Source organism: Vidua chalybeata, chromosome 3 (genome assembly GCF_026979565.1).
Source record: "Vidua chalybeata isolate OUT-0048 chromosome 3, bVidCha1 merged haplotype, whole genome shotgun sequence".
Lineage (NCBI taxonomy): Eukaryota > Metazoa > Chordata > Aves > Passeriformes > Viduidae > Vidua > Vidua chalybeata.
The window spans coordinates 34,157,287-34,183,963 of NC_071532.1; positions in this window are offsets into that span (position 1 = coordinate 34,157,287).

Sequence of the window (26,677 nt, forward strand, 5' to 3'; positions counted from 1 at the left end):
TATTGTTTTTCACAGGTATTTCCAAATCTGGTCCATAACTGGGAATGAGGAGTAGAGCCAGTAAAAATTTTTCAGCTGGACAAAGTTCCCATAAAGAGGCAAGGCTTCCTTGAAAATGAAATTTTTCATAGGACTCTAGAGTTACATATATCAGAGTTGAAGGCCCAGAATTTTCTATTAACTTCACAAACACTCACTCCAGTGTGATTCTATCCAGGTTTTTTAAAAATATTGCAAACGCAGTGTGGATATTCACAGGAAGAATTAAATCTGTAAGGAAAGACTATACTTTCAATCACATTAAGAATGCAAGAGTTTTCTTTTATTCCCTACCTTATTAGTTTAAATTTTTCTTACCCAGTATGTTTAAAGACAGTGTTCAGAATGTTTGAATGAGGTTCATTATTATCAAAGTCTTCTCACTGATGAAGCATATAGGAGTACTGAAGGGGCTGAGACCTTTGCATCTGAAGGAATACTTTTCTGATCCAGTTGATACCACAGCACATCCCAATGCTGTGGAAAGGCCTGCACTGCAGCACAGGATGGGGTGTGGAACATCTGTCTCACCTCTCTGACCTCAGAGGCTCCCAAAGAAGTGAGAGTTGGAATATTTGCTAGCAGTTGTCTTACTGAGATTTTCTGTTCAGCGCAGTATGACATTATTCTGTAATTACATGGTCTTTCCTGCCCAGAGAAAGTGGATTTTTCAATTTTTCCCCCCCCCCCCACATCAGTCGGAGTCAAGGACATCCAGGTACTCCAACACTGTTCTCCAGGATTGCCTCAGTTCTTCTTTCCCAGTTTCCTACTGGTTGGTTCGCAGGTGGATGGCTTGTGCAGCTTTCATCCTGTGCAGTTTGTAACAACCCCAGTCAGGTTTTTCTTGCCTTTTTTCCCCTCTCTGAATTTTTGTGGATGGAATTTGCCAAGGTTGATTCATTGAATGAAGTCCTGGTGTGTCCACCCGTCAGCCAAAGCAGCCAAGCCTTCCCTGGGTGCCTTCCCATCCCTCATCAGGCTCCACACAAATGTGCACCATTTTACTGCTTGGCTTATTAGTTCTAAAATCTCCAGATTCTTTACCTCATTCTGGCAGTGAAAAGCTGGGAGGAGGGCTTTTAACTGAACATATATTACAGAAACACTACATTTAAGTCTCCTTTATAAAGGAATGGAGAACTGACCCCAAATTTTTCAGAGCTGTAATGAATAAAAGGTTCATTGCATGACTCAATGTGCTCTCACTCTTTAGGGGGGGTGCTTTATCTTTATTACACATCTTATAATCTTTTTAAGTCTACACCAGGATCTAATCTGCCTTGCTTTTTTTACATGCCTTTTTTGTACTGAGATGCATAGTATGTGTGCAGAATTCTCTTATTTTTTAATTAACGTTTTCCTTGCTACTAGAACAGCTGGGCAAACTGATCATTTTCATTCTTCTAAAAACTGGTTTTTTTTAATAATATTTCTGTTTAATAGTATGATCTCAGACTGGAGTTTATTGCTGCTCTTTTTTTTTTCTTTCCTTTACAAGATTTCTTTTAAACCTGCTATTTTAAGTACATGTAAACCCTTGTTCTTCATTTTAATTCAGTATTTGCTAATCCTGAGCAAGTAAGAACCATATACTTGGTTCAGATTTGTCAGTGCACAGAAGTATTAACAAATACACCTTTCACATTCAGCATCCTGTACTGATTTCCAGTTTACTCTAAAAGGTTCAACACCAGGTAACAGAAAGCTTCTAAGGCCAAAAAGGCCAACCATAATTATTAACAGGTACTCAGGAGACTGCTAGGCATTATGAGTTAATGTCTTTCATGTGTCTGGAATTCTGGAGGGGATTCCCTGAGTAAAGATGAAGCTGGGCCCTTATTAAAGAAGCCTCACAAATTGATGAGGTGTCTTAGGTTTCACAGTTGCATTCAAACCACGTGCTCCCTAAGCTGCATACTACTGACCTCTTGCCTCTTCCATCCTGTCTGCCACCCTTCAATTTGTAGGCAGGTTCCCACACGGTGTGTATTATGCACCCAACCTCCTCGCTGTCTGCTCAGCTGGAATCCACACAGCCTCCTGGATCTGGACTCCTTTCCAGATGCCAGGTTTTAAGACACAAAACGAACAAGGTAAAAGGCCCAATGCCTGTTCTGAGCTGGGCACATCATTCCCGTCAGAACCGATGCACAGGCTCTGCAGATTTACTTTTGACATCTCTCTGTAGATTTTGATGCAGCCCCTGAATGGATCAGTCCTGCTTGTAAGCTACGCCCACAGGAAGAACCAACCTGGGAGTGGTCAAAGGTGAGATAACCAATGGCTGATGCAAGCTTCTTCACATGTCCACTCACGATTTCCTTCATAAGACTGGAAAATGGGAAGCAGCTGGTTTGGGTATATCAGAGGCCTTCATCAGATGAAAGATTTCACTGCACAAGGTACCATACAGAACCAGATAAAAATATGATCCTTATTCAGTCCAAATTGTTTTTGGGTGTGAGGATAATTTTAATTTAAGAATGATCAACATTTCACAAGGTATCAGGAAGCATGGTCATGGATCTGCATTCTTTTTCATGTGATTTTTTTTTTGGCCAAACTGAGTTTGAAAGTAGAATTCAGCTGATCAGTCTGTGCTGAGTAAACTGCTACTCTTCCTAGTCAGTAGGAAAAGCTATGCAGCTGTTTCAAGGGCAGCTGCATAAAGTCAGCTAAATCATAGGAAAAGCTTTTTATTCATTATAATATGGCCTGGGGCAAAATAAAGCTGAAGTTATTAAACTGTAACTAGAAGCTGGCCACAGTAAAATGTATTGAAGTCAAGATTAAAAGCACATACAGAGTGTGAACTCCTAGTGTAGAGGGTGGAAGATAAGAGAGGAAAAAGCCTAATTCCTAGGTGAAAAACTGAATTTCCTGAAATCTCTTTTCCTGTATCCAAAGTGGATTCTGGGAATTGAAAACTGAGATTGAATGTCTGCATCATTCAAAACAAGAAAGAATCAATGTAGTAGTTTTCACTTATGAAAACAATAACAAGAGCATGTTCTTTCCACAGTGACCTGGATAACTTTTTTAAGAGTTTCAGACAGCGTCCTATGTCAAACAGTAGTTTTTTCATGGCAGGGTTGAACTGTTTTGAAAATACAACAGTTGGCCAGGATAAACCTTTATCTTCATTTACCCATTGTTACTTGTATTTTTTGTAGCCCTCTGGTAGCAAGAGGTCACATTTCCATGAAGATAAATTCCTTATTAGACCCAACTGTGGTCTGAGGTCATTGCATATCTGTGCCAGGACAGACTTAGAAGTGATGGTGAATAGGAAGTTTTTGTGTTGTATTGTCCTGGCTTACAGCAGCTGGAGCCAGACAGTGTTAGCACCAATATCAGCATGGGCTAAAGCAGACATATCTTTCTATTTGCTCATCACACAACAATGAGTAAATAAACACTGTCCTCTGTGCAGACTGAGCTGTCAGCCCAATTAGGCAGGAGAATGTCCCAGCACCCCTATACCTTCACCTCCAGTTCGCGCCGCTCGCACGCCTGGGGCGATTTCAGAGTGACGCGGCCACATTTAAACACGGCCTTGCTGCTGGCAGGGGTCAGCTCTGCTGTGTCAACTCTAATCCTTCCTGTCTGCTATCAGCTGGTTTGACATTTGATGTGTGTCAAGTTTCTGTGGCCACTGGAAGCCAAATATCACAGCTCTGAGATAACACTTTGCCCTGCTTTTCTCCAATCGCTGAATAACTTCACCTTTTCTCTCCTCAAACTGTGAGTCGGGGGGTCACAAGTTACTAAGACAACCTTGCATTTGCCTGAGAAATTACACTCGAACACCATTTCCTATCTTTCAGATGCAGCCACAAAAGCATTAAACACAATGTCCTCGAGTACAAGAATTGTAAGCCTGACATTTTGAACGTCCCATTGAAACAAAGCTCTTTCCTTTCCCAGTAGGGTAAATGGGGCAGGTCTAACATTGCACTGATTTTTACAGACTGCTTCAAATTTGACACAAAAAAAGACGGCTGCCCAAAGTACAGAATGTCTCCATACTCATGTCAGACTTGCTCTAAACGAAGCCAAAGGCTTCTCTCACCCCCTCCAACTCCACCAAACAGTTTGTTATGACTCTGTGATAAGGATCAGTATCTACTGAGAGATAAGGCCAGACCACCACCAAACTGGGCCTTCAAAGCACGCTGAGCTGCATTATACCACAGTGTGAAAGGACGTGGCTGTCATGAAGGTGCCAGCTCTTGTCAGGAGGCTGTTCCTCCTATTTTTGCACCAGAGGAGCCTTTCCCATGAGGCCCAGTAGCCACGGGCTGTTTACTGTGGGTTGAACACCACGTGGAGCATACAGACCCCAGCTTTGTCACCTACACGGGCTCAAACAGGGGCTGGCACACCTGGAGGGGTCTGAACTGCAGCATCTCTACATACAGAGTGTTCCAATCAAGGCAACTTCTCATGCTCGGGAACATTGTATTCCTTAAGTGCACAGACAGAAGTAAATATGGGCACAACTTGCTTAGCAAACAGCACCCAAACACATTTTCTGACTCAGCAGCATGTGGACTGTACAGATTTGAGTCTGTGTGAGAAAGAGGAGCAATAACACCGCTGAAAACTAATTTCTTCACAAAAAAAGAAAGAGGTAGAATATATACACATCCAGATCCCTATTTATACCAGCCTAACCAGTCGCCTAAACCAGGAGCACTGTGCACAGTACAATAGCCCTCTCCAAAATCAGAATCTCCCCCTTAAGGAAATGACTTAAAATTCCACATTGGGGTTAAAAAGTAACAATTCTGTCACTTTTGTTACCAGAGTCATTGAAAGTGTTTTTAGTCTCAGCCCCAGATATGAGCAAAAATAACACTAGAAAATATGTGTGCACACATATGTGATATAGTCATTATGGATGTAATTACATACTATATATGCAATTCAAATTTAAACATATTTCAGCAGGGAATCAGAATTTTCTTTGACAAACAGTGCATTAGTGCCAAGAGTAAATATTAAGGCTCTTTGTTGAATGGTCTATCTTTACAACACACATCAATTACCTTCTATTCTAAATGTTTTAGCTCTTTCAAATTTAATGGAGAAATGATAAAATAAGAGTTCCTTCTTTATACCAGAGTTACTAAATCCCTCCAGCCTTTCACACTCACCAAACCACATAAGATGTCTGTGGCTGAGGCACACTAGGAAAGAAATGTGCCCTCTCCATCTTTAATGACAAAACCTGACCTTGATCTCATTTGAGTCTCTGGGAAGGATTAAGCTTGGGATAGAGAAATCCAAAATGCAAACATTTCTTTTAAGTTCACAACTGGTAGCGAAACAGAAATAGGCACTCAGAAGAGAAAAAAAGGATAAAAAAGGCTAGAGTTAATTAAAAAAAAGAAGAAAATGCTAAAGTTTAACGTAAACACTGGATAAAAAGTAGATATTTAAACCTACAACAGAAGTTTTAAACCATGCATCAACAACCCTTATCAATCTTATCAGTGAGAAGTAATTTCATTGCTGTCTCACCAGCAGCAGTAAGATTACACTAATTCCCAGATATATTTCCACTTACCTGGCTGTGTTCTCGCAGTTATCGTGCTAAGCCTTCTAAAGGCTCAGGGAGAGCGCTCAGATGAGAACTTAACTTTACTCATCACATCTTTATCACAGATGAGCCACATAAAAAGCAATATATTGGATTTTAAGCCTGCTAAACTGCTAATTTATTAATTTTACTTTATAATCCAGATCATAAACATGTCTTTATCCCTACCGAGGATACGGCAAGGTTTTGTTTGAGGGCAGGTGAGAGGCTTGATCTTACAGGAGTGGCTGTAAAGAGAAAGAACCAGAGGGAGCTTCAAGCCTGTCACAGATCCTTTATGTATCAGAGGAAGTCATCTGTGTTGCATAAAGAACAGCAACATGCTTCTCTCACCTTGAGAGCAAGAAAGGAAAGGAGGAGCTTAAGCAGGAGTTCTCCTGTTTTCAGTATTATCCACATGAAGAACAACAATTCTTTCCAAAGTACATAGGGGTTGGGATATTTCACACAAGTCCCTGCTCTGCTAACACTGAACATAAACTTTTGGGTGCACTATGAATCCAACAATTTTAAGGCATAAGCTTTCATTGAAGATATTTTGTCCACGTGATCTTTAGCTGATGTCCTTCATTACAGCTGCGAACACCGAACAGGGAGCACAGCATGACCAGAGTGGCCTTGTTCCTAGTGCTGAGTGCTTTACAAACAATTCTCCTCGGCTCTTTTACGAGCAATTCAGGATTTCTTGGGGTTTTCCAGCTGCTTTCAGATCCCTGGTTTGACTAAGTCACAACACAGCCTAACCAGCCTCTTTTCCCAGACAGGAACTGGAACACATGGCTTGTGGTTGTGGTAAACTAATAAGGGGGTGAAAAAAATAAATAAACAGAAGGGACTTTTCCCATGTGTTTTACAACAGTGCAAATCTGTCTCCCATCCAGTTCATCTGCAGCATATCATTCTCCTGCCAGCCATTCCTGTGCTCACTTGCTATATGATACAACTCCAGTCTCCCCCCACCACAAGTTTTATTTTTAATGGGTTCTCTGAGTTTCAAAAGGCCAGATACTGATGGTGTAAACTGGTGTCAATCCACTCTGGATTTTAAAACCAGATCCAGATTGGCTTCTAAAATATGTATTTAAATGTATGAGGAATTCCCTGCTTGTAATGTATATAGCCTTAAGCAGTAATTATCGTCTCTACTTGCATAAGAACATTTACATAGCTATGCAATAAGAATGCTCAGAAAGAAGTATCTTTGCAGACTGAATTTCACTTGACATAAGTACATTGCAAATTAAGCCCAGAGATAATAGAGCATTATAAATTCTTCAAATGCAGCGTTCTTCAGAGGTGAGAGATTCCCACTAAAATGCAGGATTTCCTGAAATGTTTTATAAGAAAAAAAGTTTCTGTTGTATTTTTAAACTACATCCTCCTCACTACCATTCATGTGGCAGTGCAAGAGCCATTAGAAGGTTATGTGGTGTGGATGTGAGTTTCTTCATAATTATGAACAGAATATCTCTGGAAACCCCTTTCCCTTCATTTCCGCAGGTCTGAGGAGTGTGACAGAACTGACAAATCTCAGAAACATGCTGTGCAGAAGCACAGCCTCTCAGGCACTCTTCACTCTTTGGCAAAGCTTGGGAGTGCCTGTGGTTTGCATAGTCTGAGAAACCATTTAAGCATCATTCAAAATTACAGTGATCAGGAGTTGCATTTCAGCAGAGGAGACCTAAAAGTCTGTATAACTAATTTTCCCACAGTCCACAAACCCAAAACTTCAATCCTAGTGTAGAAGCACCCTCTGCTTTTATACAGCTGATCAACATTTTTAACCAGCTGATCTGTCAAAAGATGGGGACTTGACTCTTCCTCAGTGTAATGTTAAGTAGGTGAAACAAACCACGAGCTGCCTAAAGCTCCCCAGAACACATTGGGGAAGTCATTTAAGTTGCAAATAAAGGGCCTGGCTGTGGCCCTTTACAACCACTCTGGCATTGCTAGTCCCTGGGATGCCCAAGTCTGCATGTTCTCAGAAATCTCCTCTAGGCAAAGTATGAGATCAGGCTCTGGGCCCCCATCCAAGAGCTCATGGAAACCCATGGAAACATTTCCCCTTGTTCGCTGCAGTTAGCATGGGAAACCAAATTTCTCTGAACGCACCTGAAGTATATCCACAGTCAAGTAGTTAATCTCCCCATGCAGAGCTTAAACCCTTAGGTGTCTGCTTATTCACGTTCAGTGCCTTTACCGTAACACCACAAGATCCACTCCTCATCCAAGACATGACTTAAAGCAGATGATAATTGTTGGCGGTAAAAACAAGTATTATGGTTGTGCCCCAAATTCATGTCTGCTATGCCAAGCATTACATATAATTAATTTGTGATGTGTAATTTGTCCCAAAGACTTTATCATGTCTCCTTCTCAACTGCCCTTCAGTGCTACACCACAGCTGAAATCAGGATCTGTTGACAGGTTTATAATAGACAAAGCCTGGCCCAAATCTAGACCAGCCATATATGACAGAGAATGCACTCAGACTTAACCAATTATTAGAAAATGATACTTAATAGACCACAAAATGTAATTTGAGGGGAAAATAATGAAAAAACTTGGGCTTGATAACTTAAGCAATTGTTGCACGACTTCAAATGGGCTGCACCAGCTTCTCACATTCCACACCAATGTACACTTACCATGGCCACCAAGGAGAAAAAAGGTACAAAAATAGGTAAAAATGATGAAAACTAAATTCTGATGACATAAATATGAAGTCTTCTAAAAATTAGGCCATGATATTTAATTTATTCCTCAGAACCAGTGGCTGGACAGTTGACTATGCCTGTAGATGTGACCATCTTAGCAAGGCTCCAAGTACCTGAGTTTGTCACAATCCAGAGTGCTAACATGAGATTTGGAATGCTAACATGAGATTTTGGAATGGCTATTGGACCTCATGTCTTGAATTTTAGGCCAGACAATAACTGAAACAGAACAAAAAAGGTCTGAGCACATCTGAAGCCTAAATTCTGCAAATAGAAAAAAAAAATGATCAGGCAAAGTGGCCCTTCCTTCCTGTAAAATGCTGCCTTTTGTGAAATACTTGATTAGCCTACACAACTGTACATGTAAAGACAGAAGTTAAAAAATAATAAGACAGGCAAAAAATGGGGAAGTCTCCTTTAAGAAAAGATCATTTTTTTGTCTCAGCATTAGATTTTATTCTGCAATTGGCACATACATTTATGATACCCTTTTTTAACTTCATCCTTTTCATTGTAGCAGGAAACACAAACCAGATCAAGATGGTATCTATGCAGTGAGTTAAAAAGTGAACTAAGAAAATTATCTTAAATTTCAAATTGAAATATTTTAAAAACCATTGCTGAAAGGCTGTTCCTGACTTTTTTTCTTTTGCCCTCCCAGATTTCAACTACAGGCTGCAATAAAACCAGAAAATGTGCTAGGGAATTATGAATCTTCCATACAGGCACAAATTAAGGTTTTTACAGGTACATGGACACTTTCAGATGCCTCATGAATGGGATGGTTAAATTGCTACTGGCTCCAAATTCAGTGATTTATGGTAATGGGAAGCTATACAATATGCCCTAGAAATGCAGCTTGAAATGATTGATAAAGCTTTAGTCTGACTGAACACATACAGTAGATAGATTAAGTGCCTGGCTTATCTGTCTGGTCCTGGGTGTTCATCAGTCAACCTCACTAACAAGCTAAAAGTCAGGATTGTGGTCAGCAAATTCATATTCATCTGAAAATACGGGGTCTGCTGCAAGCTCTTTCACACAAAAGCAGCACACTGAACCTGTTTAATGCCTGCTTACCCCTGCTAATGCTCTGGGAAAGAAGTGCAGACTTAAGAAGCAACTTCACCCCTTGCATTCACTTTCCCCCTTCATTACTTTTTAACATCACTTTAAGTAACAACTGCTGAAACCCATTAACAAACTCATTTTATGGTGCCAGAAATCTCAATAGCTCATAAAATTGTATTATGAACCATGTTAAATTTTGCTCGAGTCAAACATGATTTAATAGCTTTTAATCCAAACACTGGATTTCTGTGTGAGGAGTTGCCTTCCAGCCTGGTACACAAAACAGCTTCAAAGTAAAGGCCCAGCTCATAAAGGTGAGGTGGGGTAAGAAATGTGTGGTGTAGAGGATGTAGATCCAAACTTCCAGTGATGTAAGTCAGTATAATGCCACAGCCCTCATGAAATCCCAGCTGCCAGAGCCAAGATGTTGAGGGGAATATCTCTAGAATCAGTTGCTCCACCAATAACTGTAATTCCACTGATTTAAAAGATGTCACTATCAATATTTTCAAGGGCCAAACAAGGTATTTAAACTGGATTTCAAGCTAAAATGTGAAGAGTGTCCTATGGAACTCAGGAAAAATTCAGCACAAGATGAGCCTATTCTGTAAGATCAGCTTCCACCCGTCCCACCATTCACCACTTTGTGGGGGATTAAAAAAAAAAAAAAAAAGGATCAATGAACTCCAAACCCCTTTGCTGTTAATCTGTGCTGAGCTTCAAACAAGCCTGTGGAAGGACAAGACCTGAAAAGGTATTTGCAATGAAAGAGGCAATGGACACAAAAGTATATGCTACTAATTAAAAATGTAAAATTATATCACAATGACTTTAAATGAGAATGATCTCAGTCTAATCACATAATACTTTCTTTTGTGCTCTAGGTCACGCCGTCACTCAGATGCAGCATTCAGGAAGCACATTTCATTAGACTAAATAAAGCTTCAATCATGTGTAAAATTTCCAGCTTGAATAGGCAGCCATCATATCATTCATCAGTCTAGATGTATTTAATGGGTGTAATTTCTTCCTCATATTTCTGTGTTGATTGTTTCATTACCATTATAGAAACCTTTCAAGGTTGCTCTTTTTGCTGTTCTTTGGGTCAGGATAAATAACGCTTTTTAAGTTGCATCCCAAAAATACATCCCTTTTTTGTTTGTCAAAAAAGTTGGGTGATGGAGATAACTTTAAAGCAAGACGGTAAAAACAACAGACCCAAATCATAACACACACCTTCCCTGCCAGGACTCAGATGGCATTACCCATACTTGCATGTCTTGCAATCAATAATTATGCTTTATCAAAAACAAATTGAGCAGTCTTGTTCAGACACAGCAGCCCCCTGTGGATGCTGACACAGTTTCTACAGATGAATTCAAAGGGACTGTGTTTAACACACGACCTTAAAGCAAGACACAAGAGCCCATGTCCATCCCTTGCTTCCTCCTTCCCCTTTCTCATCCTGACATGTACGCAATAGACAAAATGGTAAAATAAAACGTTTTGCCTTTGAAATTTTAAATGGAAAGGGTGAATTAACAATTCAGAGGAGATTTACAAACTCATCAGGAAGAAACCATAGAAGTGTATCTTTCCAGCACCAAATGTTAGTCTTCTGGCTTAATCTAGAAAAGATTTTCTCCTAGACACTTCATTTGTATACACATATGCCTTGCTTATGAGAGGCAATATTACAACAGTTCTGGGTTCCATACATAGCCAAGGTTTCTGCACCAATAATACAACTTTGTAGTTTTCAATTTGAAAACCACCATCACCACACTTTTAATTTTTTTTTTCACTGTTTATTCCTTTCTATCCCAGAAGACAGAAAGGCAAAACATCATATTTGCATTGGACTAGATAGCCAGGCTAAGCCTCCCCTGCTCCGTCCAACCTAAATCTTTCCCAGTTCTTCTCCTTTATCTCCCATCCTCTTTATGCACATTTCAACCACCTGTTTGCCCTGTGACCCAGCCCCAAACCTGTAATGGGCTCTGTTCAGCACAAACAACTATTTCCATTTCAGAACCCCCAAGTCTGACTGGGTCTCAAAACCTTACAGGCTCATCCTCATAAGCAGCACAACCAAGCTGTGGGATAAAAACACAAAATGGAAAAATGGGAAAAGATTTGCACTTACCTTCTCCGATACATGAAAATCTTTCAGAATCCCAGATTAAGCAAAGAGGATGGGACAGAAGATTTATCCATCAACCTACTGCAGCTCCAACCACAGCAGTTTCCAGGTAGTGATTTGAAGCCCATGGAGTGGAGTCCTGAGGAGAAGAAGAAGGAAAAAAAAAAAAAAAAAAAAAAAAAAAAAAAAAGCAGTAAGAATATAGATTTAGTAATATTTCTTTTTGATCACAACTTTCAGTGAAGACAAGTTATTTTGGACGTCATGATTATTTTTGAGGGTAGGAACATCGTGGAAGGAGAGTAACTGGCAGAGACAGGACAGCCTCAAGAGGCCTTGGTTCTTTCCTTATGGTTGAGACAGAAAGCTGACAGGTTTGGTTTTGAAAAGAAAAACCACGAAGCCAAGGCTGCTACTTGGTTGCAAAATCCAGAAGAATGCTCACTACAGGTGCTCATGGCTTGAATGAGAATAAAAAAGTCCTATGGAAAACTGTAAGGACCACCATTCCAGCCAGGGCAGTTGGGTACAGTTCAGATAGTTTGTGATAACACATCTACTCATCATTTTGATACATGACCTAATTTTCATTCAAGCCAGTGGTAATACTCTGCTGGCAGAGGCTGAATTGGAGAACTTTGTCCAACACCCATAAGGAAAGAGAAAAGCCAGAATCCTTCTCCAAGGACCATGGGAAGAGACTGGAACCACTTTTCAGCTCTGCCAGAATTTTCCCACGTGACCTCCTGCCAATTTTTAATTTTGTCTGACCAAGAGGCTGAAACATATTTTTAAAACCTAATGAACTTTATAAGCCAGTGCCTCTGTGGCACAATTCTCATTAAAAAAGGAAAATAAAAACTCAAGAGTGCCTGGGAATGTTTTTAGTGCAAGAATTTTTTTAATGGTCTTTTTCCCTCTTTTGTGGCAAAGTGAGAGTAGGTATAAAACTTTCCTCATTCATAATATGTGGCATAAGATTGCTCTTCAGTTAATCCATTTCATACTGCATTTCTCTGATAAGAGTTCTTAATGTGAAATCTCTGTGTTTCATAGGAGACATCATAACACTGTCATGGATAAAGAAGAAGAGCTGGAAACCTGCCCTGCATCCTCTAAAGCCATGATAGGGTCAACTCTTCAGCTTCATGTGTGTGACTGGGGCATTTAAAATACAGCCCAGCTCAGCTGCAGCCTGACAGGTACACAGGATTCCATAGTATTGCAGCATCATTAGTCTTGGAATGCTTAGAGTCCAAATCATCACCAGCTTTGAAGTGTGGACTTTTTCCCTGTGTTTCCATTGCCTTTAGTGTCCACAAAGGCATCTGAAAATTCTCAGCCAGGTTCCACTCTGTAACTAAGCCATGGCAGAGCATTTAGGAGACAGGACTGATACATGATCTTGGCATTATATGGACATTCCAGAAGGGAATGCACAGGGCTAGAGAATTTGCCTCTCAAGACTTGCTCAAAAAGAGCTGCCTTCCTCCTCAACTCAACATGTGTTGATATTTTTATTCCTATCAGCATTTTTTATTTTAGCATTTACAGGCTCCACTCATATCGGAGGTCCTGCTGCCTTTGGACAACTACACAGAATTAGGAACTGAATTTAGAGCTACGGCTTTCCAGCTTGGGCCTGTCAGAGAAATCCTAAAGTCTTTTCAGGTCAATGCCTGCAGAGCACACAACCATTTCCCAAAGGCCAGTAAGAACGTTGTCATTTGCTTCAGCAGGCACAAGATCAAAATCCAGCCATGACCATGGATGTATTTCCCAAAAATGTTCTACCCGATAAAAATATTTGCACTCTCTAAGGGGAGTCAGGAATGAGAAAGTTACAGAAGAGTTCATAAACACAGTCCCAACAAAAAAGAGCTCTGCCTTAGACCCAGCTTCAAATTCCCAGCTCATCTGTTTCTCTCATTAGGCCTGGCAGATCCAGAACAGCTTTGCTTGTCAGGAGCTAAAGGGGTTAATGCAAGGCTGGAAGTTATTTACAGTTAATAGCAGTGGAAAGATTGCAGAGCAGCTTGGTCCAGCATCTAATCACAAAAATAGTTTCTTGTAAAGAGACTTGAGGGCAGAGACTGCAAGTTCTTCATGTATTTTATGCTTTTTCTTCAAGAAATGCCAGTAAACCCAATATTCTGGAATAACGTTTTTCGTAGCCTTCTGGTGACCTTGACAAAAAGGAAGTCAATAACTGGCAATTATAAGGAGAGAAAAAAAAGTTGGCCCAACCTGTCCTCATTTCATCAGCTGTGGTATTTCCAGTTTTTTTACTAGCATATTTAGTCAGAAATAATTTTGCATTATTTTATGCAAAGACACTGAAGAGAGAATAATGCACAGTTAGATTAACTTTATTGCTTTGAAATCCTGATGGTCATCTTCAAAACCTGATGTCAAGAAATTATAGAGAGGTACCCATAAGCTAAGTCTCTTGGCTTTGATATACAAGAGAACCTCTCAAAATTCAAGTCAGCAGTTGCAGTAGAAGTTTTGCTGAACCATTGATGCTTCTTTTAAGTACTTCAGAAGTTCTTGCCTTTGGTTAAAAAGAAAAAAAGTAGTTTCACCTTCACTGAAAGACAATCCTAAAAGACAGGTGACCTTAGAAACCTTGGTTTAGAATCACATTTCTGCAGTGCCTAAAGGTTTGGCTGCAGCATTAGGTTAAAAGGGTCTGAGTATGCTCAGCAGAATCAATTCAGAGCATGCTGTTATTTCAGTGCATATTAGATCCAGCATTAAATCAAATCTTTAAAGGTATTTATGTATCTGTTTCCTATTGAAGTCACATCTTTGAAGGTATTCACGTATCTATTTCCCATTGAAATCAAGGGTTTAGGCTTTTAGCTTTTACAGTAGACCAGAGAAAGACAGAAAAGGAAAAGCCTAACTCAAAGAAGTGTCTAGAAGTGCTGTTATTTAGCAGCCAATACCAGTCTTGGAGATTCCTAATCTTTATTTCTGTCAGATTAAAATACTCAGAGCTTGAAACAGAGGGCAGCAAACTGAGTAAAGGTCCACCATCCCTCACCTGGGACGACTGGGATGCTGCTGTAGCATTCCTGGACAGTGAAAGAAAACCACTTTGACCTGACAGCAGCAGATACAGCCCTACCAGTGAGAATATCAGACAAGTAATAACTCAAAGCACTTCTTCTGTTAAAATATCTGTCTCAGTGCACATTTGCACAGTGCCTTTGCTCTGTCTGAGACCTTTGGCTGCAATGATCATCATGATGAGGTGGCAGGGCAAAGGAGGATGGCTTTAAACTGGCAGAGGCAGGGTTAAGTTAGGTACTAGGAAGACATTCTCTGCTCCAAGGGTGGTGAGATGCTGGAACAGCCAGAGAAGCTGTGGATGGAAGTAGAACACTGCCCCATCCCTGGGGGTGTTTCAGTCCACACTGGATGAAGCTTTCAGCAACCTGGTCTGGTGGAAGGTGAAGGTGGAACCATGGGGTGTTTAAGGTCCCTTCCAAACCAAACTATTCCACAGCAAGTCATTGGCAAAACACAGTTCAGGTCCAAAGAGCAGTGCAGTTTCCTGACATGGAGACGAGAGCCACAACCATTTATAGCCAGTGGTTGACAGGAATGCTGTGGAGCTACCACATTTTGACAGCTCCAAAACATCCATGTAATTAACAAACAGTAGGGTTTCCTGCCCCCCCCACCCCCTCCTTCTGATTGTTTTCATTTCCCTTGTTATCAAATAGTTTGGAGGAAGTTAGTTCATGAAAGAGAACTAGGGTAGGCCCTTCTTTGGAAAATTCCCACTGGTCTGACTTCAAGGCTAATAAAAACGCTTTATTGTTTCTTCTGCTGATCCTCCTCACTGGTCAGCAACCCCCCAGGGCACAGTTAGTACAACAAATTCAGCTTGGAGTGCCTGGTGTCTCATGCACAGCTCTAGTTAGGAATGAGTTTCCTGTTACAAAAGAATGATTCTGTCAAAGTGCTGCTGCCATTTTTTTTTTTTTCTTACCTGTTCTTGTCCATGTTTAGAGAGAGCTCACAATGATAATGCTTATTTTTCCACTATGCAATTTTTGCCAAGTGTCCAAAATAAGAATTCCATGGTATATAGAAAGAAATAGCTGGTTCCCCACCACTATTTCTGACCTCTGCTTGCACTCAAAGCATCACCTCTTAATTTTTTTCCTGCATGGTTCAGAGGGAGGTGTAAAAGTGACTATAATCTACCTATTCCAGATGGATTTATTTTTTAAACAAAAAATGCTTAAAAAAGCAGAAAAAGGAGACAGAAGCCCAAAAGAGGAAAAATATAATTTAATGTACTTGGGCTTTTATCACCTTTAGCTATTTTACAAGGATATGGATGTAATATCTGCCATTAGTGCAAAACATAAGATTGAGGGCTGATGTAGGTACTGAAGCACAAGCAAACAGAGCGCTGTTACATCCTTATAAAGCAGCATTCCCTCAAATGAGGAAAAGAGCACAGACTTCCCTCTCTCCTGAAACCCTCAGTCTCCTATGCCACAGGCAGCCTTTCTAATTTCCCTCTGACTTCAGGTGGAGGGGAAACTCTAAGGTGAGTTCACTGAGTTCAGTGAGAGTGTTTCCACTAACTTCAGAGGGGTTTGGAATACACTCAGTATAAACAAGGATGGCAGAATGGCAGAAAAAAACCAAATGTACTATTTAAAGCTAAGGGAAAAAATCCACTGTGGTTCAACACATCTGAAAAAAACCTTCAAACCCGTGCTTCTGAAACAGGCTAAATGAAATTTTGCTCTTATCTGTACTCTTACCTAGAATGTTTTCCCTATTTCTCAAAAATCTACTCAGTCTACTAAAACTCTAGAAATGTGGGAACAAGAAGCAATAACAATTTTTATTCTTACAGGATTCTTGACGTAATCCTCATCTGACTAAAGCTTTATATTGATTTCTATGAAACCAGAATTTCAACCCCTGAGAAGAAACTGCAACCCCCACTTACAAGAAAAAAATCTGTCCAGAAAACTGGCACAAAAACATAACTAAACAAAGTACACAAGGGATTTCAAATGAGATTAGAAGCATTGCTTTGACCCTGTGGCTTTCAGAAGGGTGTGAGAAAAATACAGTAAAGAGCACAAGAGGCCTTTGCAAACTGGGCAACCAAGCCAGACAGTTTGAAGGAATTGGAAAAGAAAGTCTAAACGGAAATGGAGTGAAAGGAAAATGCAACTCCATCTAGGGTGAAAGGAATGAAGACCAATAATCATTGGGATTCAGTTTTGTTTCTGTGGTAGGTGCTCTAAAATCCATGTTGGAGGAGCAGACAGAAAGGTCACAGAAGTCAGAATTATTATATGAGAAAGGAAGTAGGGAACAATGGGCTCAGAGGAGTCGTGACAACCAAAGGATTGGTGGTCTTCACTGGGAAAGAATGGGTGGCCTTTATTGATAGGCTCTTTCTACAGAGAGGAATTGCTGTGTGCAGTATCTGCACAGACCAGGAGGGCACTGGTGACAGGCTTGCTGAGTTATTTGCTGTGGATAAACTAAGTATTCTTTCCCGATTTGGAGTTTGAACAAGTCTAAGTGCTGCTGTAATGTCTCATGAATCCCAGCACACACATCTGGTTGTTAACATCAGAAGTGTCCCAAGCCCCAGATGGACTATACATGTCCTTCAGCTGAGCAGAAGGCTGTGCTTTGCAAAGAACAAGCTCCACCGTGCTAAACACGTGAGCAAAGTCACATGAAAGGGACACAGAGCAGCAGAGTTTCACAAGCAACACTTGGATGTTTTCTGTCATTGTTTCTGCAGCTCTGACCACTGCTCCTTGACTTTGTTTCCCTTCACACACCAGCCTTTTTCTACTCCCTTTACTAAGGTTTCCAGTTCTTTAGAGCAACGGGCCTATATTTCACTAAAAAGGACCTTGGTGAACATTAATTGATGTTCCCAAATTAATAAATTATTAAAGATTTGTGGTTTGTGACTGATCACTAAATACACGCTCTGTTATATTCAGGAATATTAAACCAGAGGTGAGTAAAGAAGAGAGAATAGGTGTGAAATTGTTGTTGTTGTTTGTACTAATTGAGTTATTCATGTGAAGATACTCCTCCAGGAGCAATGAGCAAAATCTGTGCCTGTTTTCACAAGAACAACTGAGGCAGGCAGGCAAAAAGGCTAAAATATTTTCCAGGAAATTTAGAGGTGCCATTGCCATGAATGTCCCACTGTAAATGAGGATCAAGAGGGTGGGATCACATAAAACTTGTTCACTCCAAACTTAGCACATGAGGGACCAGGTCACAGGGGGAAAATTAGCTATGTTCTATCTTCTGTTCAAAACAAAGCTGTTCACTGCAGTGGTGAAAAAAAAAAGCACATGAGGACTGGGAGGTTTCTGTTAGAGGGCACATTTTGCAGCCTCAAGCTGTGGGAATCTGTGGGTGTGCAGTATGCTGAGGTTTGAACTTGGGAACTGCAGATGCAATCTGGGCTTCCAAGAGCAGCAGTGTGCAGAAGGAGCCAGTGCCACAGACCACCTCATCTCCAAAACGCCCACAGCAATCCAATCCATCGGCACGCCATGAGATCCCAGCCTGGCCTGGGTGCAGACACACAAGCATCTGTCCCATTTTCCACATGGAACATCTCAGAGCCTTTCTGTACCTCCTGCAGCTCTGAATGGTGGTATATCAGCACATAATTGGTGGTATGACAAGTGCTTTCTTTCCCTCCCAGCACCCCCCATTCTTTTTTTTTTGGGGGTCAGGAAATGCCAGCCCATGTGAGTATCTCATAGAAAATGAATGAGGAATTTGCAAATTCCTGTAAACACCCACAAACTTTCTCATGATCTCTTGTCACTCTTCAATGGATGGTGCTTTGCAACTCTAAGAAGCCTGGGCTGCTGAATACAGCAATCATATTGTGCCAGCCTCTGAAACGTGGGGTTGTTTCACAAGGCAAAGGCCCACACTACCTGAGCTGGGCAAGCACACAATCACCGTAGTCTAACAGAGTAATTCTGCCATATTTTTTCTTTATAGCAAACAACACCACACAAATACAGGTTTGTTGAAAATTAGCATTCTCAGAGTAATGCTTGTAAAAGCACAGGCAGATGCAGGCTTACCAGTCCTTGACAGGATCCTGCTGGAGGCTTTCTGGAGTGCTGAGCTTACACTTCTTAGCATCAAGTCTCCAGCAATTCCTAAAAATAACACCTCCTAGCCCACTTGTCCTTGGCACCAAAGGAACCTAAACCATATCACTGTGGAAGAGCTCCGATACTGGCTCAAACATCAACCCCACAGCTCCCAGCTCAGCTAAGTGGCCATTTGAGAAAGACACCACATCTTGACCGGAATTCAGAAGAACAGATGAAACCACAGTGGGAAAATCTAGCAGCGGATTTTGTTTGCAAGTCCCCAGAAGTGTCTAGGAGTTATAGGAAAATAGCATCTGACAGGTTATCCTGTTCAAGGGAACCAGGTAAAACCCAATGAAATCAGCCCCTTTTGGGATGCACAAGCTCCCACAAAGCCTCAGCCAGATGACCCCCAGATGCCCTTACAGACTCATCAGCAGTTCAGCAGCAGCCAGAACAAGGAGGAAATCAGGGCCTTATTAGAGACCAGCCAAACCAAAACAAACCAAAGACTTGGTTGCCACTGCCAAAGATCTGCTTTCAAAAGTCAGGAATCCTGATCATGCAGCTGCCTCACTTGCCCCTCATTTGCCCACATCCCCTGAGTTTACAAATGAACCTATTAGAAGGCATGAATTTCCATTTTATTTGCCAGGGGGAAAGATGGTAACAAAAGGAGGCTGTGAGTGAATGAATATGCCAATGCTCCTTTTGGTTTTACTGGCATGTCATTATATTGCAAAAATAGAACTTGATTTTTAAAATAAACAGAGCATAATATGGAGGTTTCTGTGTAAACAAAGGATTGTACATGTGGTGGAATGATGCAAAATTTCACAATCAAGAAATTTCTCATTCAGCTTGTCCAATCATCCAGAACAAACTTGCAGTCAATAGACTTTAATTATAATTGCATCTAATTGATTCTTTTCCTTCCTTTTTAAATCTGTGGTATTGTGGTGCTGCATCAACAGTAGCTCTTGACATAAGAATGCACATTATGGACTCCAGGGTAGGAAATGGAAAGAACCGTATGAGTAACCATCCCATACCCACTAGGTGGGTTACTGGCTGTTTATTTTCCTTCAGAAATGTTCAGAGAAACCAGCAAACTGAGCTCCGATTTGGAGAGCCAGCTCTCTTCTGCCTTTGAGTGGAGCCCCTGTTCACGCAGGGAACACGCAGGGAAGCTGGGCCCCAGAGTCCAGGAGGGGAGCTGAGTCATGAGTTCTTAAATTGCTGTTAACATTGAGAGCCAAGCAGTGCTGGCCACGGCCAGATACCCAGATAATTCATCAGCAAATCATCAGCAGAAAGAGAGGCACCTTCAGGCTTATATAACAGGTAAATGGGAATTTTCAAAAATCTAATACAGAAAGTGTGGGCACCAGCCATAAATTCACATCCTTTCTCTAGCAATCTCTGCATGACTTATTCAAGGCAGTACAAAGTCTCTGTGACAGTTTAAAATTGAGCCCAGATTGCTTGACTCAGCCCTATTCTTCTCTTAAGCACACTGTCTAATGTGTCCAGCAATGGATAAATGAGTAGGATCCTAAACCACCTTTTCAAACAATTTTGGCATAACATTGCATTAAAACAATGGAATACAGATTCTTAATTCACTTAGTCATTTTTGAAAGTGAGCAGAGGGTTACCAAGGATCATGCTAAAAATACACTTACGCTTTTTTCAAATATTTAAGGCTGGCTGTCTACATATGCTGTGACAGCCTCTTGACCTCTGCATGTATGAAGACAACAGTCAGAATTCACACACCCTACTGGTGTTTCTGTTTGGCCTTGCTAACTGGCCCCTAACCAGTTAATGCTGCCTTTTTTAGGGGAGTTCTCTAAAATCCCATGAAAAACAATAGACATTGAGAATCAGATTTTGACTTCATCAAATTGCACTATGTAAAAAAAAAAACCAAACCAAGACTCTCAACAAAGATGTCAGTGACTCAACAGCTCTCAGTAACCACTGCAAAATAAACATTAGGCAGTGATTGCTATGCAGGGGTTGAGCATCTGCTAAGAAGAACCATATTTCCATTCAACTATGATTCTAGCAGAGTGGTCTCTTCCCAGCAGAAATATGGCTGAGGGGCAATAGTCCAAATGTGGAGTGTGCTGATGTACAGCAGTCCCCTCCCCCCGCACACCAAACACACTGTGCTTCACTAGAGAAATCACAGAAGGTTTCTGTTTTGAAAGAGGAGGTTTGACAATAAAAGATAGCATTTAAAGTCAGCAGCTTTCTGGTTATTTTTGTGGTATCATGTCCCCCAAAGCAAATGTCTCTGAGGGGTACCTTTAAACGTGGGGTTCTACCCACAACCGGGAGAGGCTGCCAAACCAACGCTGAAAGTGCACATGCCAAAACCCCCTCTCAACAGGAATTATTAGCCAGGGTGAACCCATAAAGTACTCAGCCAGCTATTCCCCCGTGCAGGGAGCTGGTGTGGTCTGGTGAGATGTCCCTGCCACAGGCTGCACTGGGAGCCTTTGGAATAGACCCAACCTAAACCATTCTGGACTGATAGTGAGACCCTGCCTGTCAGCTTTGAACCAAACATTCCTGGGAAAGCACACTCTGTTTGGGAACTCCAACTCCTAAAAGAAAGCTCCTTTTGATGGTAAATCTACGGTAAACTGGAGGAGTGCTTGCTCTCTGCCATGATCTTGGATAATAGAGCCAGTTTTCTAGACAGAGCTGAGCTTTGGGAATCAGCTATTCCTGTCAGAGCCGGATTCCTCACAGCAAGAATGCTTGCAATCCATGCAACTCTCTGTCCCAGGACAGCATGGCTATGTAAACAGATGGCTACAGTGGGATTATACTGAAATTTCACATCATACTCTCACAGCAAGGCCAGCCTCCAAAGCCCTGGCTCTATTTTTACCTGTTGTGGGACAGAACAGTGGTATGTGGGAAATACAGCTGGAACAGAGGGAAATCATTTCACTGCTCCCTGCATGACAGGAGCACGGGTGCAAGTCTAAACCAGGTTCATTAAACTGTGCATTTTCTTATTGCTATAAAGTGTTGTGTACAAGAACAAGGCATACTGGATATATCCAAGTGCTAAGCCAAGTTTGGAAAGCAACCCAAGTTTTCTATATCTGTTCTAACACCTGCAGTAGGGCTGACTATCAGAAATGCTGAGAACTCTCATGTCACAGTTGAGATCGCCAGGACACATAGAGTACCACCACATTTTTTCAGTGCCACCACATAATTTCAGAAGGCTTTAAGCATTCACCCAAACAGAGTAACACCATACCTCATCAGAAGGCTTCAGGCATCTGCCCAAACAGACTAACATCATCCCATTTCAGGAGGCTGCAAACAGCTCCCCTTCTTGTTCTTTAGTCCAACCTTTTATACCCTCACGTTCATGCATTGCACCTGTGTGCCCTCTGTTCCCTGCATGGTTGGTCAGTGCACCTGGGCACTCCATGGCTCATTACCTTCAATGCTGCTCACCTGTCCTGCACAGCTGTAGCCCATCAGGGATGAGGCTGGGCCACAGCCCCACTGCCAATCACCACAAACCATGTGCCTACACTCTCAGATCCCACTGGAGCTAAAAGGCAGAGCCAATAATAGCCAGCCTGAACAAACAACTGCTGAAACCCATGTCTCTGCACAATTAGACTCCTAAATGTCTTAGAATAATCTGCTTCATGCTGCCAAAATTTGAGCATTTGTTTTTGCAAACTTAATGACAGAATTGTAGCATTTACACGATTGTATAAACATCAGCACTAAATTTCAAAATCGGTATCTTACAGGCTTCCAGTTTTCCCTATACTTTTTTCAATACATACACAATTTAAAAGACTTATTTTTTGTGCTTGCTAGCATGAACATCAATATATTACATTTGAGCTCTTCTTTCCACCTTTGACTAAAAAATACTTGTATACCTCACTTCCAGTTAGGAGTTCTAAATTATTTTCTCAAATTTCAATCTAGAACAAAGCCAGTTTTTAATAAGAAAGTTTTTTTTTTTTTTTTAGCCTGGCTATAAAATATCATTTGCAGGATACTCTAGAAAGAAAAACAGTTGAACTTGACAAGTACAGCTGATGGAGAAGATAGGACTTGATCAATGACAACTGCTGCAGCTTTTAATATCACTTTATCAGTCATGACACAAGTGATTTCTGATGTGGAGTGATCCTTATAATTCCTCTCAGAGGCTGATAAATCCAGGTGTCTGAGGAACTAAAAGTCCTGATACAAAGTCCCTTAAGGAAACAAGCTTTAGGGAGTGACTCAATAAAAATTCCCAACCCAAGCTGCCTGTCAGTGGAAAAACCAAAGAAGATTCTGAAGGGCAATTAAGCAACCAATTTCACCAAAATGTGAAGGATTTTGATCCTTGCATCCCCATTAGAACACTGAAAACCTCCTTTTACCTATTAAAATGTCATGAAGGAAAAGAAGGCTTTGGGATGAAATCTGGCTTGCAAGGAATAAAACACCATATAAACACACAGGAAGGAGGCAGTCCCTTCCCTGCAAAGTTTACAACAGGGCTGGAAACTGGAGCTGGATACAGCACAAGGAAACAGTGAGGCGAGATTGGCCCTGGCAAAGAACATCAGCTGCCTCCCCTGTCCTCTCTGCAAAGTGCCAGAGCATGAAACCTCCCCATTTCACCTGAGAGGAACAAACCACAGCTTGCCAAAAACAAATCAGCCTTTAACCTTTCCAGTCTTTTAACCTTTACATAAACTGTGCTTGTTTCCCCATGCAAACAATGGCCTTATTGTTTGACTTAAAATACAGTACGTGACCTGTGATGTTAGGAAATGAATGAATTGTTGTGTTGTCAACAGTTGCTTTTTTCCACGCCTCCCTATATCTAGGAATTTCTTTCCATGCACTTAAGTTTTAAGGAAAACACAACACTTGTGAGAAGGCTGCCGATACCTCAACTTGACAAGTTATAGTAGGGAAATTATATTAATTAGGTTTTGAGTAATTCAGAAAATCCTAATCTCAGCCTGCTTTTCAAAAAAAATTCTCTCCAATTTAGGCACATTAATTAATTTTTAAAAGTTTACATTGCCCAGAAGCTCTGATTTCAGACACACAGTAGGGACTTTACAAAATCTGGCTACTTATTGAAATGCCAGAATAGAAGCAGAGCTCTTCTGAACATCTGGCCAGACTGTGGGTATGTGACTCAAGATGACTGCATGAGAAAATACAGGGTAGGTAAGAGAGCAACAAAAAAATTAGGAGGAAAAATTCAGACACTCATTCAATATTAGACGTGAAGTCCTTCTTCAAACACTCATTGCTTATTACAAGTTCACTTAAAATTGGAAAATGTCCAAAACTGTTATGGCAAAGGTGAAGATAAAGCAGATTTTTTACATAGAACAGAGAAGGTATCCAAGCATCCATCTTCTCAAGGATAAGAGAAAACAACATGATGATTAAGGAATAAAAACTTAGAGAAAGGGATCCTTAGAGTTCAAAGAAGCTTTTAAAAAGAAATTCAAAACCAATATGAAACATCCCTTAAGCAATTACACACCAGTGACTAGATTAGAACCCTTCAATCAGTTCAGGAAAGGAAAGATTCTCACTTTTGTGAGACCCACTGGACACTGAATGGACATGTGAATGTATGTTTGTGTAGAGGAAATATTTACACAGGTTGGACTTATTCTTCCACAAAAAAAATAGGTATGGAAGCTACACACATAAATGTACATTTCCTGGGCCAAAGCACCGTGTGACAAAGCTGATTACAGACTTCATTGCCCATTTCAGCCAACAGCATCACAGCCTGAGCCAGCTTTCATTTTATTATATATTGCCTTGAGAGAGTTTAAATTTAGGAGAAGGATCTTTTCTGGCTGCTTTTGGTCAGCAGTCTCCCTTCAGCCACTGCTTCTATGAGCTCCTGGGAAATGACCAAAAATATTCATATGGTTGCACTTTTGTGGGACATGCTTATGTATCACAGCAATGTGAAAGGGATACCACTTCAGTGATAGAATGCATATTTTAATCAAAAGCTGAGGAATTATTACCCTACAGCTCTGAGATTTCAACTTACAAAGTTCTATGTGAGCCCCTCAGGGATAGGTCAAGAAGCATAAGGCACCCCCAACATACTACCTTCAGAAAACTAGTGTGAATGTATCTTAAATTTGGTAGAAATAGAAATCATCTAAAGAGAAAAGAAAGAATATCAGAGGAGAAGAGGAAGGTTTCCCAAATATGGGGTCCTGTGAGCTACCAAGAATGACATTTCCATGCTTTTCATAATTAAAAAAAAAAAAGGGAGAGGGAAAGAAATCGTTCCACATAATGCAACAGCTCCTCAGTTAATGTAAACTGGCGCCAGTTCATTGAAGTCAATGGAGATACAGTGATACATACCAGCTGAGGATGGGGCTCTGAATTTGTAGGCATCTGGCATAATGCCAGCCTCTGTCTGCATACAGACTAGTATTGTGTATGTAAACACTGTCTGACTCCCTAAAAATCATCATTTTTAAAAAATGCTTTCTAGTGCTGGCGAATTTGTCACATCAAACAAATCGTGGGCTCCCTGTTTTCGGTGCCTCCATCTAGGCAGCAGATCCTGGCAGCCCTGCACGGGCTCTGGTTTTGCTCACCAAATTCCACCAAGCTAAAGGATGGTTCGCTCAAAGCACAAATCAGAACAGAGCCCAAAAGAACAACTGCTTCCTCTGCCCCAAGTAATAAAATGTTAACATTTCATGCTAAGACTGTTGTGTGAGGGTTATATGGTGCCTTAGGAAGTAAAGGGAGGTGGTTAAGCTGCACCCCACTGAGAACTACCAGGAGTTCCAGATTCCCCTCTCCACCTCCAGTCATTGTGATATCCTCACACCACAGACTAATTCTCTATTGTTGTCCAGCCCAAAGTCCCTCCTTCCCCACAGTGAATAAGAAAAAACTTTGGCCATATCTTGATAGCTTCTTTCACCTGTTTTGGGAAGAGACAGGGTCCAAATCTATTTAATCCCTTAAACCGATTGGCACTGTGGGTTTCCACACATTTTCCTCTGGTGTGTTACATTACATATCTTGCCTACCTATATCTGCAGTTCAGGATAGATTTTTGTTCCTCTCCATTGCACTACTCATGCTCAATGAAATGTGTTCAAATAGAACACCTTGTGGGTATTCCAGAGATGTCAGTCTAAGGGGCTGACTACCTCTAGAGCATTCATTTTACTGTTTCCAAAGGGAACACCACAGACATTTTTAGTTGCCAATTATTCTATTTATTTGCATGACCATGTAAAACAAAGGAAGAAAAAGCACATATGCTTTTTTTCTAAGAAGCTCATTTGAGATAGATAGAAATGTCTGAAAATAAAGGTGCTTGGCAGTAATAAGATCAGAGACAGAACCCAAGTTGGACTTGGCTTTCAATTCCAATAATTAATATGCTTTAAAGGCATATGAGATTTCCATGAGGGTATACAAACCTGAATAAGATCAATAAATCTATTTCTATATTGACTGTCCAATTCCCTTACTCATTTAAATGAAGTCATTAGGATTTATAATCAAAACTGAGCCTTAAGTCAGATGTGTGTTAGGTGTCCCAAGATTTGCTTTTTAAGGCATAGTACTTGGAGGGAATAACAAGTTTTTAATCCTTATCTGTGTGCCAGATTTAATAAATACATCTGCAACAGACTGCTAACACAACCACTTAAAATACTTGGGTAGAATTTATGCCCACTTAAATATACTCTGCCATTTATCCAATAAAATGTGATTATAAAAGCAACAAATTCACCTGATTTATGAAAAATTTACATCTCATTCTAGGACTGAAACCAAATATAATTAATAACTATAAAAACAAGGGCTAGGAAACCACCACTGTTTTGTCATACTTTCACTTGTTGACAGTAGTTTTGGTTAATTGAAACATGTGTCCTGTGAA